The sequence below is a fragment of the Malania oleifera genome, chromosome 7 (genome assembly GCF_029873635.1).
Source record: "Malania oleifera isolate guangnan ecotype guangnan chromosome 7, ASM2987363v1, whole genome shotgun sequence".
NCBI lineage: Eukaryota > Viridiplantae > Streptophyta > Magnoliopsida > Santalales > Ximeniaceae > Malania > Malania oleifera.
The window spans coordinates 106,204,459-106,218,421 of NC_080423.1; the positions used below are offsets into that span (position 1 = coordinate 106,204,459).

The following is a 13,963-nucleotide window of genomic DNA, read 5'->3' on the forward strand; positions in this document are numbered from 1 at the left end:
TCAAGTATAAAGGAAGATAAATTTATCAAACAGTATTCTAAAAGTGTAAGTGTGAATCACTTTTATAATAGCATGTGGTTGGGTGACAATGCCTTCAAATCTCCTCTTGTTACGAAAGTACCATAAATAATAAACTGTGATGGCCAGACAAGCTCTCAATGGAAAGATGATTGCAAGGATACATGTACTTCACTATTGATCGGAATCATGCAAATGCAACGACTTTTGTTGTCGTAGCTTGTTCCTCTTTCAATGGAAAGATGATTGGCAAGGATATGCAAGAATGCAAATAAGAAAACAATAGTTATTTACAATCATTTCACGGAAAAGAAGAAACAGGTATTATTTTAGAAATAGGAAGCTCTAGGTTTTTTGGAAGGATCATAATATTTAGGATTGATGTTTAGGAAAGGAAAATGCATATGCTATTAAGAAGGGAGCACTTAATTCATCAAAATATTAAGATTAAATTACTAATGAATTGTAAATTTTTTTGTCAACTGTCACAACAAGAAATAAAATACACAAGTAAAAATTTAAATAATCCATAAATCGAAAAAAATTTAATGAATTTACAAATGATTAGATATTTACCTTACCTTTGTGCAATTGTCTGATCTTTTCTAGAGACACAGAATGATGAACACAGATGAAAAACTCGAAGGGTAAATTTGAAATTTTAATCTATCATAATTTTACCTTTAATCTTATAGGAATAATTTGATTTTATAAAATAATATACTACACGAAATAGATTTCTCATAAATCTATGTGATCGATAGCTCTTTATTCTTTTTATTATGTGAATTTATATTATTATGTACTCATGATATTAAGCTTTTTCCAACTTCATATATTTGACCAGGCCTACTTTCTCTATCTTTGCCTTTGCTAAAAATAATAATAATAATTTTAAAAAATATGTTAGGAGCTATAGTCTATAGACCACTCAAGCATGTGGACACCAATCATGCTAAGGGCACTATAGTATCTCCAAACTGGGTGGCTAGGCCTATTTTGGGCCTGGCCCACCCCTGCATCTATTGGTGGTCGGAGCCCAGTTTGCATATTCCCTTGGCCCACCAAATCCTTGCTGCCTTCAATTAGCCTCGTCTCAACTTTAGATAATTTAAAAAAAAATTTAAAAGAGAAAAGTCCTAATAATTGTGGTACTTCATTTTTTTAAAATAAAAAATAAAAAATAACTGGAACACATATATCCATCATCATGGATAGCATACAGTTGATTTTTATGTTGTGTGTTGGTATGAATTTCAGAATTTAAATTTAAATTTTAGGTAAAATTTTTTATAAAAAGTCAATCAAATTTTTGAAATCTCAAGAAAGGAGAAGTCTTTTTGTCAAATTTTAGGAAGGTAAGTATCTAATATATTATATTTTATATAAATTCACACAAATTCATAATTTAAACATAAAGATTGTGTCGTTTTATTAGCACTAAATGTGTTTAGGTTATGTTCAAAGTTTAAGTTGCTAGATTTTGAATTTATCTGTAGATAAAATTTTTTACGGTTGCATTCTGTGTTGCTAGGTTTCATTTGATACTTGGAAAATATCAAAGATCTGTTTGGGTTAAAGATTTATTTGAGGCAAGGGAAAAAAGAAAAATAAGGATGATATTCTCTCTCCATCCAGAGAGCATTAATATAAATAAAAATTTAAAATTTTAAAAATTCAAATTTATTGGTGTATAAATTTGTTTTTATTCATCCTTTTGTTTTGGAAAATGAAAATGTAAGGAAAATAAGAAAGAAAATTACTTTTATTATATTTTATTTCTATATGAATACTATTAAAATAAAATAAAAAAATGTAATATCATTGAAATTTAAGAAGAAAAAAAACAAATAATAATGCTTGAACAAAATTTCCATTTTGTTATATTGATTTGTTATATATTTTATTTTCATTCTTACATTTTTTTCTTATAAATAAATATAAAGAAATTGGTTTTATTCATGTTTTCTGTTTTATTAATAATGTTAAAGAGATAAGAGAAAAGAAAAATATGAATTAACCTATATTTTCATGTTTGATTATAAAAAAAAAAATGATATATATGCAGGGATTCCAAAAAGTAAAAATAAAAATTAATTAATTAGTTAAATAAATTATTATTAATTAAATAATATAATATAATAATATATATATAGAAGAAAGGATTCAATTAAATTGAATCCTGAGAAACAGAATCCCCCCTCTCACGCCAATTCTCTCTCTCTCTCTCTCTCTCTCTCTCTCTCTCTCTCTCTCTCTCTCTCTCTCTCTCCTCATCGTCACTCTCTCTCTCTCTCTCTCTCTAAGATCTCTCCCCACCCGTAAGTCGAATTGAAAAACGAACACCACTACGATGTCTCGGTTTTAATTTTGAGTAAGTTAATTGGAGTAGATTTTTTATTTGAGAATCTTATGCACCACTTAAAGGTTAAGGTGAGGAGTACAAATTATGTCTGTTCTTTTAAAAATTTAACTGATTAAATTGTAATATTTGATTATATAAGGTTTTTGAAAATATTTTTGGGATTAAATTAAACTGTAGGATTTGATTATATTAGATTTTGGAAATATTCTTGAGATTAAATTAAACTGCAGGATTTGATTATATTAGATTTTTGAAAACATTTTGGAATCAAATTAAACTGCAGGGATTTGATTAAATAGAATTTTGGGGAATATTTTGGAATCAAGTTAAACCATAGGGATTTGATTAGATTGAATTTTTAGGGAATATTTTGGAATTAAATTAAATTGAAGGAATTTGATTAAATTAGATTTCTGGGAATATTTTCAAATTAGATTAAACTACGGGGATTTGATCATATTGGTGTTTTTAAATATTTTAGAAATTAAATTTAAATATGGAAAGTAGATCATACTTGCGCTTTCTTTAAAATTTAATCGGTTAATGGGAGCGTGTGAGCCTATGTGTAACGACGCAAAAATTACACCATATTTATTTTTATTTTTATTTTTACCTATTTACTCTAATACCCCTAACTTATCTGCTATAACCTTCCAGGCTCCAAGTGAACACTGAGGAAATCCTATTCATATTACATACTTAAGCAGTGGAAAACATAAAAACATACATTCATATTTATAATACCATAATCCAATTTTTCCCCAAAACATAATTACATAATTACACATCATCCCAGTATCATATACCCAAAACTCCAGGTTAGCACTCAAAAATACAAACTCCTATTAAAACTCACCCTACAGACAGGGTAGTGTAAACAACCTCACTATCTGCAATTCTGATATGCTCGCCTAGTTGGATCACCTGAAAAATATTAAATTACTGGGATGAGACAACTCTCAATAAGAAGAAATATGTTATTAATAGTGTATGACAATTGAGCTTACAAATATATTATACTGATAAATAACTGAACCTAAATTTAGTTGGTAAAACATCTTATAGTACATAGTACATCCATATAGTTTAAAATACAACTGACATCTCTAAGTACTATTTATTCATAATTCTAGTACTATAGAATATCTATTGTTGTATTATAAAACTATATACATAAAAATAATAATTGTGATAATACCCTGAAAAATTGTACATCGTGATTTAACCTCTCATGACAAGGTTGTACGACCCGTAGGCGGGACTAAAGACTGATTGGCCTATCAGGATAAGTCAATCTGCAATCCACCAATCCTCAGCCCGACCTTAACACAAACTCCGTGGCACGATAATTGGTAAACTGTACTCCACCAATTCTCAGTTCGGCCCTAACACAAATTTCGTGGCACAGTAGCTGGTAACCTTTCACATACTATCCAAGTTATGTGGTTGCACACTGATATGAAATAGCGACGATACTGTACTCTGCTAATAACTAATCTAATTCGTCAAGGTCTAATACTATATATAATATATGTATTATCTTACTGTTTCATCATGTTTTCAAAATAACCATAACATCATAAACTGTTCTAAAAATACTATAATACTGAACTGAAATATCTATAATAACTTACCTCTAATATCTAACTGTATAAGTTGTAGTATCTTAGTGTTATGACTTTAAAGTTTTGGGAATCATGGAAATCTGTAAATATTGTAAATCGTGCTAGTTTGAAAGTCATATAATGATATTTTCTGCTAATATACTATAAAATATAATATTTGAAAGCTGTATAAATACTGTACTGATATGTTACGAGCTCATGCCACACAACTAATTAAATAAAATCCTATGCTCTGAAATATGTATTTTCTGATATACTAATAATTTGTGAACTAAATAATAATCTGGTAAAACATATAATTTTCTGATAACCTGTTCTGTGTAATTTCAGTTGATTGCTAATTCTATTTTTCAGATTTTAATTAATTCTAAACCAACCACAATAACACCTAAACATAAACCTGTTTATTTTGACGAGCGTGTGTGCTAAGCTTGATCAAGAAAAATGTACGTTCACCAAACAATATTCAGCAAAGCATAAACATGCCAATCACACAATCACAATCCACAAGAACGCATTTACGTGGTTCGGCTCAAAAATTGGCCTACATCCACGATATAAAACTCACCTCTAGAGACACTATATTTAATAGGCGGAAATAAATATAAGTACACACAGATTTACCCTTGTTTCTTGTCTTACCGATCTCTTCTGAAAATCAGCCCAAGAATAATCCTAGAAACCCCCTCTTCGCACCTGCGAAGAAACCTAGATTTTTCCCTATATTCCTCCCGTATTTCCCTACAAGAAATCCTCCCCAAGAAACCAAATCTGTGTCTTTTACCTTGCCTTTACCTGAGTGTGCACCTCCGTTGGAAATCCCCAACGCCGAACGCCCTCCTGCCGTGTCCTTCTCTCGCCCGACCCTCGCTCTAAGCGTGGATGAAGAAAACAACGGCTACAGGTGCTCTCTCTCGCGGCTGAAGAACCCTTTACTGCAGGTGCTCTCACAGCTAGTGAAGACTCGCAGTTCTGCAGGAAGAAGTCTCGGCTCCTGCGCTGCAAGCTCAAATCTGCTCTGCAGGATTCTCTCCACTGTTTCTTGAAGCTGCAAACAGAAAAATTAAAGCAGCCTTCCCCATCCTCTCCTGTATTTTATTATATTTACAATAGTAAAAGGCAATTACATCCATGCCCCCATAAATAATAAAAACACAGCAGTAGTCGTTGGATCTAAAACGAAATGGATGGCCTGGATTTGTTTCAAGCCTTGACACTCCAACAATTCTCCACCTTGGCAAGCTTGTAACCCTTGCACCTTCTTAGCATCTCCTATGTTGGTTCCTGCAAAACAGACACTAGAAACTTCCAAGGTTAACTAAGTTCGAACAATGTTCAAACTTGGATTTAGGTACTACTTTAGTCATCATATCCAAAGGATTATCTTCCGTTAGAATTTTTCTTACTTCTATTTCTCCACTAGAAATAATATCTCTCACAAAATGCAGCCTAACATCTATATGTTTGGACCTATCATGATAAACATGATTCCTAGCCAAATGAATAGTGCTTTGATTGTCACAATAAATTGTAACGGCTCCACTATACATTCCTAACTCTAGGCATAGTCCTTTTATCCATATAGCCTCCTTAAAGGCTTCAGTCATGGCAATATATTCAACCTCCGTGGTAGACAAGGCTACCACCGACTGCATGTGAGATTTCCAACTAATAGCACTACCTAAAAAACAAAAGACCATACTAGACAAAGTACCATGCAAGAAAGCAGTTTTAACATCAAGTTGTTCCAAATGCAAGTCATGTACAACAACAAAGGATAATAGAATTCTAATAGAACTATGCCTCACAACAGGGGAAAATATTTCATTATAGTGTACCCCTTCCCTTTGTGTAAATCCCTTAGCCACTAACCTAGCTTTATACCTAGGTGGTTCAACTCTAGGGATTCCCTCTTTCCTCTTAAAGATCCACTTGGATCCTATGAGTTTTTGTTTTTCTGGTCCAGGTACCATCACCCATGTCTCATTTTTGTTTAGAGACTCCATTTCTTTTTGCATTGCAAGAATCCATTTTTCAGCCTCTTTACTATCCATGGCCTCTCTAAAAGTCCTAGGCTCCACCTCAATTTCTGTTTCAGCAACAGAAAGAGCAAACGCTGTCATATCAGCTTCCCCATACCTTTGAGGAGGTCTTATGACCCTCCTCTCCCTATCCCATGCTAGAAGGTAAGTTTTACTTAATTCAAAGGTTTCCGTTTCTGAGTTTTGCTTCTCAAAAACTGCAGCATCTGTTTCTAAAAGGCTATGAGAAGTGAAGGGATGCTCCACCTCAAGCTGCAGGTCACTAGTATCAAAGTGTCTAACAGTCTGAATGTATGTAATCAAGAGTTTGTTTTGTGGTGTGAGTGGACTTCTTAAAACTAACCCTAGTAGACTTACCCAAGACACACTCCTCACAAAATGACAATTCCTCAAGTTTCCTATCTCCAAGGAGCCTCTATTTCTCCAGCTCCTTTAGGCCCTGTAGGCGAACATGTCCTAGCCTACTATGCCACAAGGAAACCTAATTTTCTACCCTGTGATTGATAGGTGAAGCCTCACCCATCACTGTCTTTCCTACCAAGGTGTACAGCCCATTCTTTAGTACCCCTTTCATTACTACCAGTGAACCTCTACAAACTTTTAGGCTACCTCCTTCAGACTTAAACGTGTACCCTGTCTTATCTAAGCTACCCAGAGAAATCAAGTTTCTCTTCAGCTCAGGTATGTACTTGACATCTCTTAGCACTCTCTACATCCCATCATGCATTAGAAGTCTCATAGTCCCTATACCCTGTATTTTACATGACTTATTGTTTCCTAGGATAACATGATCTCCTTCTAAGCATGTAAAGGACTCAAACTAGTTTTTCAATGGACACATGTGGAAGGAATATCCTGAATCTAATATCCATTCTTTTCCTGAATCTCTATCAGAGACATTTAACACTTCCGCACTATCATACCCATCTAAAACTACAGCTGCCTTACCCTTTGATTCAGAGGTGGTGGCATTTGCACCATTTTTCCTCTCAGGGCAATCCCTCTTAAAATGTCATTCCTTGTGACATGCATAACACTTTAGTGCCTTGCTTTTAGACTTTGATCTAGACCTCTTGTCTTTTCCTTTCTCGTTCCTCTTTTCAGACCTACCTCTTACATTTAACCCTTCCCCTGACCCTAATTTAGACTCAAACTTAGTGTGCAATTCCCTAGAGTGCAAAATAGCTTGCACATCTTCTAAAGTCAGCCTCTCTCTCCCATACATCATAGTTTCTTTAATATGGTCATATGTGGAATCAAGAGAACTTAAAAAAAGAATTGCCTGGTCTTCTTCATCTATACTAATATCAATATTAGCAAGATTCAAAAGAATTTTATTAAATTCATCTAAATGTTCATCAATTGATGTTCCAGGGGTCATTCTAAAGGTATAGAGTCTAGTCTTCTTATGGAGTCTATTTGCTAAGGATTTTGTCATGTACAAACTCTCTAGTTTTAACCACACTCCAGCTGCCGTATCCTCATTGGCAACTTCCCTAAGCACTTTGTCTCCTAAGGACAAGATAATGGCACTATGTGCCTTTTGAAGAATTTCGGGCTTCACTTTGTCGGTGGAGGGAAAATCTTGTTTCCCCTCTTGTGAAGTGGATGCTCCCTTCTTTTCTCCAAGAAGAGCCTCCCCAAGCCTCTGCTGTACCAAGATGGCATCTTAATCCTCCACAAACCAAAGTCATTCTTTCCGGTGAATTTTTCTATTTCAAACCTAGCGGTCCTCATCACATAGCCAGGCTTGAAACTCCAACATAACCATACTAAAATGCCTAACATAACATATTTCACTTACCTAACTGACTGGGAGGCTCGCCTTTAACTCTATCCTCACGCCCTCGACGTACCAATCTTTAAATATTGCAATAATACATTTATACAAATTTCCTAGTGAATCATTGAATTTCTCAGAAAATTATCCACTCATAGTTAGTCGACAGGGCAGCCTTGGCAGAGATTGGTGAGCGTCTTGATACAAATGAGCAGGGACAGATGAAGAGATCTGCATCTATTGGCTATCAGCAGGGTCATAGATCGACGTACGGGCCGCGCTATGATGTGATTTGTCGACGTACATTCCGTGCTATGATATGTTCGTCGGCGTACAGGCCGTACTATGACGTGATTTGCCAGCGTACGGGTTGTGCTATGATTTGCAGGCGTACGGGCCGAGTTATGATAAAATGTGTAATACCGGCGTACAGGCCACTGATTTTATGATATACGTATATATGCAAAATGATATGATTGATGTGAAAATTAATGATATGAAATATCCATATATCACAGTTTCAATATATGTTATATGATATCAGAACCTGGTTGGCTTGGTCTAGGCTAGCACTTGTATGGTACCGTTGCTATGTGTCCATGGTCTTCGTGATCAACCTAATTATGTGGGGGTAATACAAGACAACAATCAGCTAACCTACTAGGATGTTTTGTATATATATGGAAATACAGTAGTTATAGTGACTCTGGTAGTTATGGTAATATGATGGATGTTTTAGTATTATTATATTGTGGTTGTATGTTTCCTGCTGCTTAGGCTTTCGTGTTGTGTTCTGATTTATCTCTAGTACTCAGGGGTCCAGGTATATTATGATGTGTTGAGCTGAGAATTGTGATATTGATTATATATATAAAAAAAAAATGTGGAAATTAAGTAGGTGGTCACAAAAAACTTATAATATAACAACATTACAATTATATATAAATATATATTTATAAAATAAGTGTTAAACTTTTCATATATTATAAAATAAAATATTTAAATTTAACTCAAATTTTACATTTTAAATATTCATTCAATATTTTTGTGGTTTATATATGTATTTTTTAAAATTAATTTTACATTTAAATTGAGTCATTGCAAATCAATTTATATCATATGTACATGTCCATAATATTTTTAAAATTTTGCATACTACATGCAATTTTCATAAATATTATACTATTCATATGAATTTATTAATATTTGCCAATTATGCTAACAAATAATATTAAATAATGTGTTAAATCACGATATTATTGTTAAAGCTAATTATCATATATATATATATATATATATATATATATGAAAATTAATCTCATTAAAAGTATACAAAAACCTTATACCTAAATATTGTTTGTATTATATATTTTAAGATAATATTTTTGAAATAGTATAATCCGAATGCATTTTCTATGCACCTTTACTAATAATAGGGTTGTATTTAGATTCAAGTTCCTTGTTAAAATGATATATTATTACAAATTTATATTATTAGAATTGATCTTAATTTTAAAAATTTTCCATAATCATGCCTATTATCAAAATTTAAAACTTAAATTTATTTATTATTTTTAGATGATTTTATTTTTGCGAAGACAAATTTAATTATTCTAATACCATCTATATATAATTCAAATTTTTAATGAATCATTTTTAACTTATCTTTTATTTACTGGTTTTGAGTGGTATAACATTAAAGATAAATTAATGAATGAACTATTCGTGGTAAGTTATGTGTATCTCCTATAAAAGATAAGATAAGGAAATGACGATTCAAATAGTATGAACATTTGTAACGTAGGCCACATAGTGCACCTATGAGGAATAGTGAACTAGTTACTGTAGGAGGCAGTAGAAGGGGCAATACCTGTAAGGGTAGATTTAAAATAATTTGGGAGGAGATAGTAAGTAAATATTTAATATTTTTGAATCTATTAAAAGAAATGGTTCATGATGACATAAATTGGTGGAAAATGATCGATCCTATTTATTGGGGACTAAGGTTTGATTTTTTTGTTATTGTTATTGTTGTTGTAGTTGGCAGTTTTTACTGGTATAATAATAAAAAATTTCGATTTCATTTATGCCTTTGTATCCGACTTGATTCATTTTGCAGTCTCTAGAGGAGTTTTTTACCAAAATATTAAAAGAAAAAAAATCAAAAAACACAAATATGAAGAAAATTGAAAAAATTTACACAAATGTACCCAACCAACTTTCTAAAAGTCGGTTTGGGCTTTAAAAAAAAAAAGTCAGCCGCAATTCTTGACTGTCAAATTTAAAAAAAGTTAAAAATTGATAACCGACTTTCCAAAAACCGGTTTGGGCTTTAAAATTTTTTAAAAAAATCTGCCTCAATTCTTGATTGCTAAAATAAAAAATAAAATAAAATTGAGAACCAACTTTTCAAAAGTCACCCCCCAAAAACCAAATCCCAAACGCCCACCCAAAATCAAATAATAAAATATATATATATTTTAATTTAAATAATAATAATAAATATATTATTTTTCAAATTTTAAGATTTAAATAAAAATTTGTAAATAAAAAAATATTTTTAAGTGTCATCTAATATAAAAAATATTTTCTACTTTTTATTTATTTTTCAAATGAATTAAAAAAAATAAATTAATTTTTTAATTTCAAAATATAATATAAAAATGAATACAATAGCAAAAAAATTTACTTTTAAGAATAATAAGACAAAAATGACATCTTACTTCCTAATTACATAAAAAAAATTATTTAAAAAAACTAACTTCCATTTTTTTCCCAAAATAGAAAATTTGTCTCTAATTTTAATTAATCTTTCATTTCCCCACTATTCTACTTTTTTTTTCGAACCAAATAGGACCAATGTACTACAATGGAATCTATCATCTCTTCTACCAGTACAGTCCGAAGGGAGCTGTGTGGGGCAACATCATTTGGGTTCACTCCATCTCCAAGGATCTCATCAATTGGGTCACCCTTGACCCGACCATCTACCCGTCCAAGCCCTTCGACATAAATGGGTGTTAGTCTGAATCTGCCACCATCCTCCCGAGCAACAAACCCGTCATCCTCTACACCAGACTCGACTCTTAGAACAGGAAGGTCCAGAACTACGCCGTACTCGCTAACCTAACTGATCCGTATCTTCGTAAATGGATTAAACCCGACGACAACCTCTTTGTGGTTCCCACCCCGAACATGAACACGAGCGCGTTCCATGACCTGACCACTGGCTGGATCGACCAAGACGAGCATTGGAGAATGGTCGTCGGCAGCCGAAGGAAGTACATGGGAATGACCTACTTATACCAAAGCAGAGATTTCGTGAATTGGGTCAAGGCGAAGCACCCACTCCACTCTACTACGAAAACCGAAATGTGCGAATGCCCAAATTTTTACCCAATTGTGGTGCGCGGGTGGTACGGGTTGGACACATCAGTGATAGAAGAACACGTGAAGCACGTGTTATAATTTTTTTATTTCACTATATTTTTCTTCCATTATTTCATTCTAATTGTTTTTTGTGCCCAGATTTTTGTGTAAGTTTTTTGTTTTTTTTTTTTATAATCCAAACTGACTTTTGAAAAATCTGTTAGGTAAGAAATATTAAATTTAAAATTTTCCTATATAAAATATACATAAAATAGTATGTTAAATAAATTTTCCATTCTTAATTATATATTAAATAATATTTTTTGTGTAATTAAAAAGTAAAATGTCATTTTTTGCCTTAATATTCCTAAAAGTAAATTATTTCAAATTTTTTTGTTATTGTATTCATTTTTATATGATTTTTTGAAATTAAAAAATTAACTTACTTTTTTTAATTCATTTGAAAAATAAATAAAATGTAAAAAATATTTTTTTATTAAATGGCACTTAAAAATAATATTTTTATTTAAAACTTTTTATTTAAATATTAAAAATTTAAAAATAATATATATTTCATTATTATTTAAATTAAAAAAAAAATTTATGATTCCTACTTTCAAGGGGGGAGGCAAGGGCAGAACTGGGGGGGGGGGGGGATTTGATTTGGGGGGGAGGGAGGGAGGGGCAGAACATGGGGAACGAATTTGTTGCTCGGGAGGATGGTGGCAGATCTAGACTAGCACTCATTTATGTCGAAGGGTTTGGACGGGTGGATGGTTGGGTCAAGGGTGACCCAGTTGATGAGGTCCTTGGAGATGGAGTGAGTCCAAACGATGTTGCTCCACACAACTCCCTTTCAGACTGTATTGGTAGAAGATATGATAGATTCCATTGTAATACATTGGTCCTATTTGGTTCGAAGGAAAAGTAGAATAGTGGGGAAAGGAAAGATAATTAAAATTAGAGATAGATTTTCTATTTTGAGAAAAAAATGGAAGTTGGTTTTGTTTAAATAATTTTTTTATGTAATTAGGAAGTAAATTATCCTTTCTGTCTTATTATTCTTAAAAGTAAATTATGTTAATTTTTTTGTTATTGTATTCCTTTTTATATCATATTTTGAAATTAAAAAATTAATTTACTTTTTTAAATTCATTTGAAAAATAAACAAAAAGTAGAAAAAAATTTTTGTATAAAAATATTTTTTATTTACAAATTTTTATTTAAATCTTAAAATTTGAAAAATAATATATTTTTATTATTATTTAAATTAAAAATAATATATATTTTATTATTTAATTTTAGGTGAGGGGTTGGGATTTGGTTTTTGGGGGTGGGGTGACTTTTGAAAGGTCGGTTCTCAATTTTATTTATTTTTTATTTTGATAGTCAAGAATTGCGGCTGACTTTTTTTTTTTTTTAACCTAAATCTACTTTTGGAAAGTCGATTATTAATTTTTAACTTTTTTTTTATTTTGAAGTCAAGAATTGCGGCTGACTTTTTTTTTTTTCTAAAAGCCCAAACTGGTTGGGTACATTTGTGAAAATTTTTTCAATTTCTTTCGTGTTTTTTAATTTTTTCTTTTAATATTTTTGCAAAAAACTTGTCTCTGCAGAGCGCGAGCTACAGTGATAAGGCGACACCTATCACGCCAGCGCGGCGAGGTCTTGACTCGTGTGCACCAAACTCGTGACGTGTCCACCGAACGGCCCTCAAGCTTTGAGTTTTTTCCCGTTTTATAATTAAAAGTATATAAAATATAAAATAATACTCTGAACAGGGAATTTTTTCCCAAAATAATGCTCACGTAATCTCGCAGCTTCATGCTGCGAAATTTAAACTGGTGGCCACTCCGCCATCGACGCGTGGCAAAGAACGAAGCAGGGGTAACGTGACGCGTGGCGGCGGGTGAATAAATCTTGCAGGTCGAACCTGCGAGATTTCAGAAGGGAGCGAACGGTGAGGCGACACGTGGTAAATCTCGCAGGTCGAACCTGCGAGATTTCAGAAGGGAGCGAACGGGGAGGCGACGCGTGGCTGGTGATTCAGAAGGGAGCGAACGGTGAGGCGACACGTGGTAAATCTCGCAGGTCGAACCTGCGAGATTTCAGAAGGGAGCGAACGGGGAGGCGATGCGTGGCTGGTGAATGACGTGCTACTTGACACGTGTTGAATCTCGCAGGTTGGACCTGCGAGATTTGTTTTGCGCGCTAAAATCCTTCTTGAGGCTTCTCAGAACACATTCAGGCAGAGGAGAAGAGAAGACCTGTTGCAGACGAAGCCTTCGATTGCAGACGACCGTTGCGTGCTGCAGGTGACCGTTGGAGGTGCAGGTGACCGTTCGGGCTCGGGCGAAGGCGCGGCGAGACTATTTAAGAGCCGAAGATGGGGTATGTTATTTAATATTTTGAAAAATAACGTGAATATTTTATTTAGATTTACATGAGATAATTGTTTATGTTTTCTGTTGGTTTGATATCACACGCCGCGTTCTGAGTATTTTGGTTCGTTGCTGCTTCTAGAGGAAGGTTAGTTTTTTTTAATTAATAATGTCATTATAGTTTATGCCTTTAATGGTATTTGTATATGCGGAATTTGAAATAACAAAGGAGGTTCAAATGAGATTAGAACATAAATTATTTTTTTTTTGAAAAAAATAGTTTGGAAAACTGAATGAAACCAATTCGTACATATATATATATTTATATAGTTGTGTAGTTACGTACATATTGAGACGAAATTGTTCATATTACAAAATTATGT

At 32.8% G+C, this 13,963-nt stretch overlaps 1 pseudogene; it reads left to right on the top strand.

Annotated features, from left to right (window-relative positions):
• The first annotated feature begins 10,689 nt into the window (after window positions 1-10,689).
• Window positions 10,690-11,298, top strand: LOC131160995 (beta-fructofuranosidase, insoluble isoenzyme 2-like; annotated as a pseudogene).
• The last annotated feature ends 2,665 nt before the right edge of the window (window positions 11,299-13,963 follow it).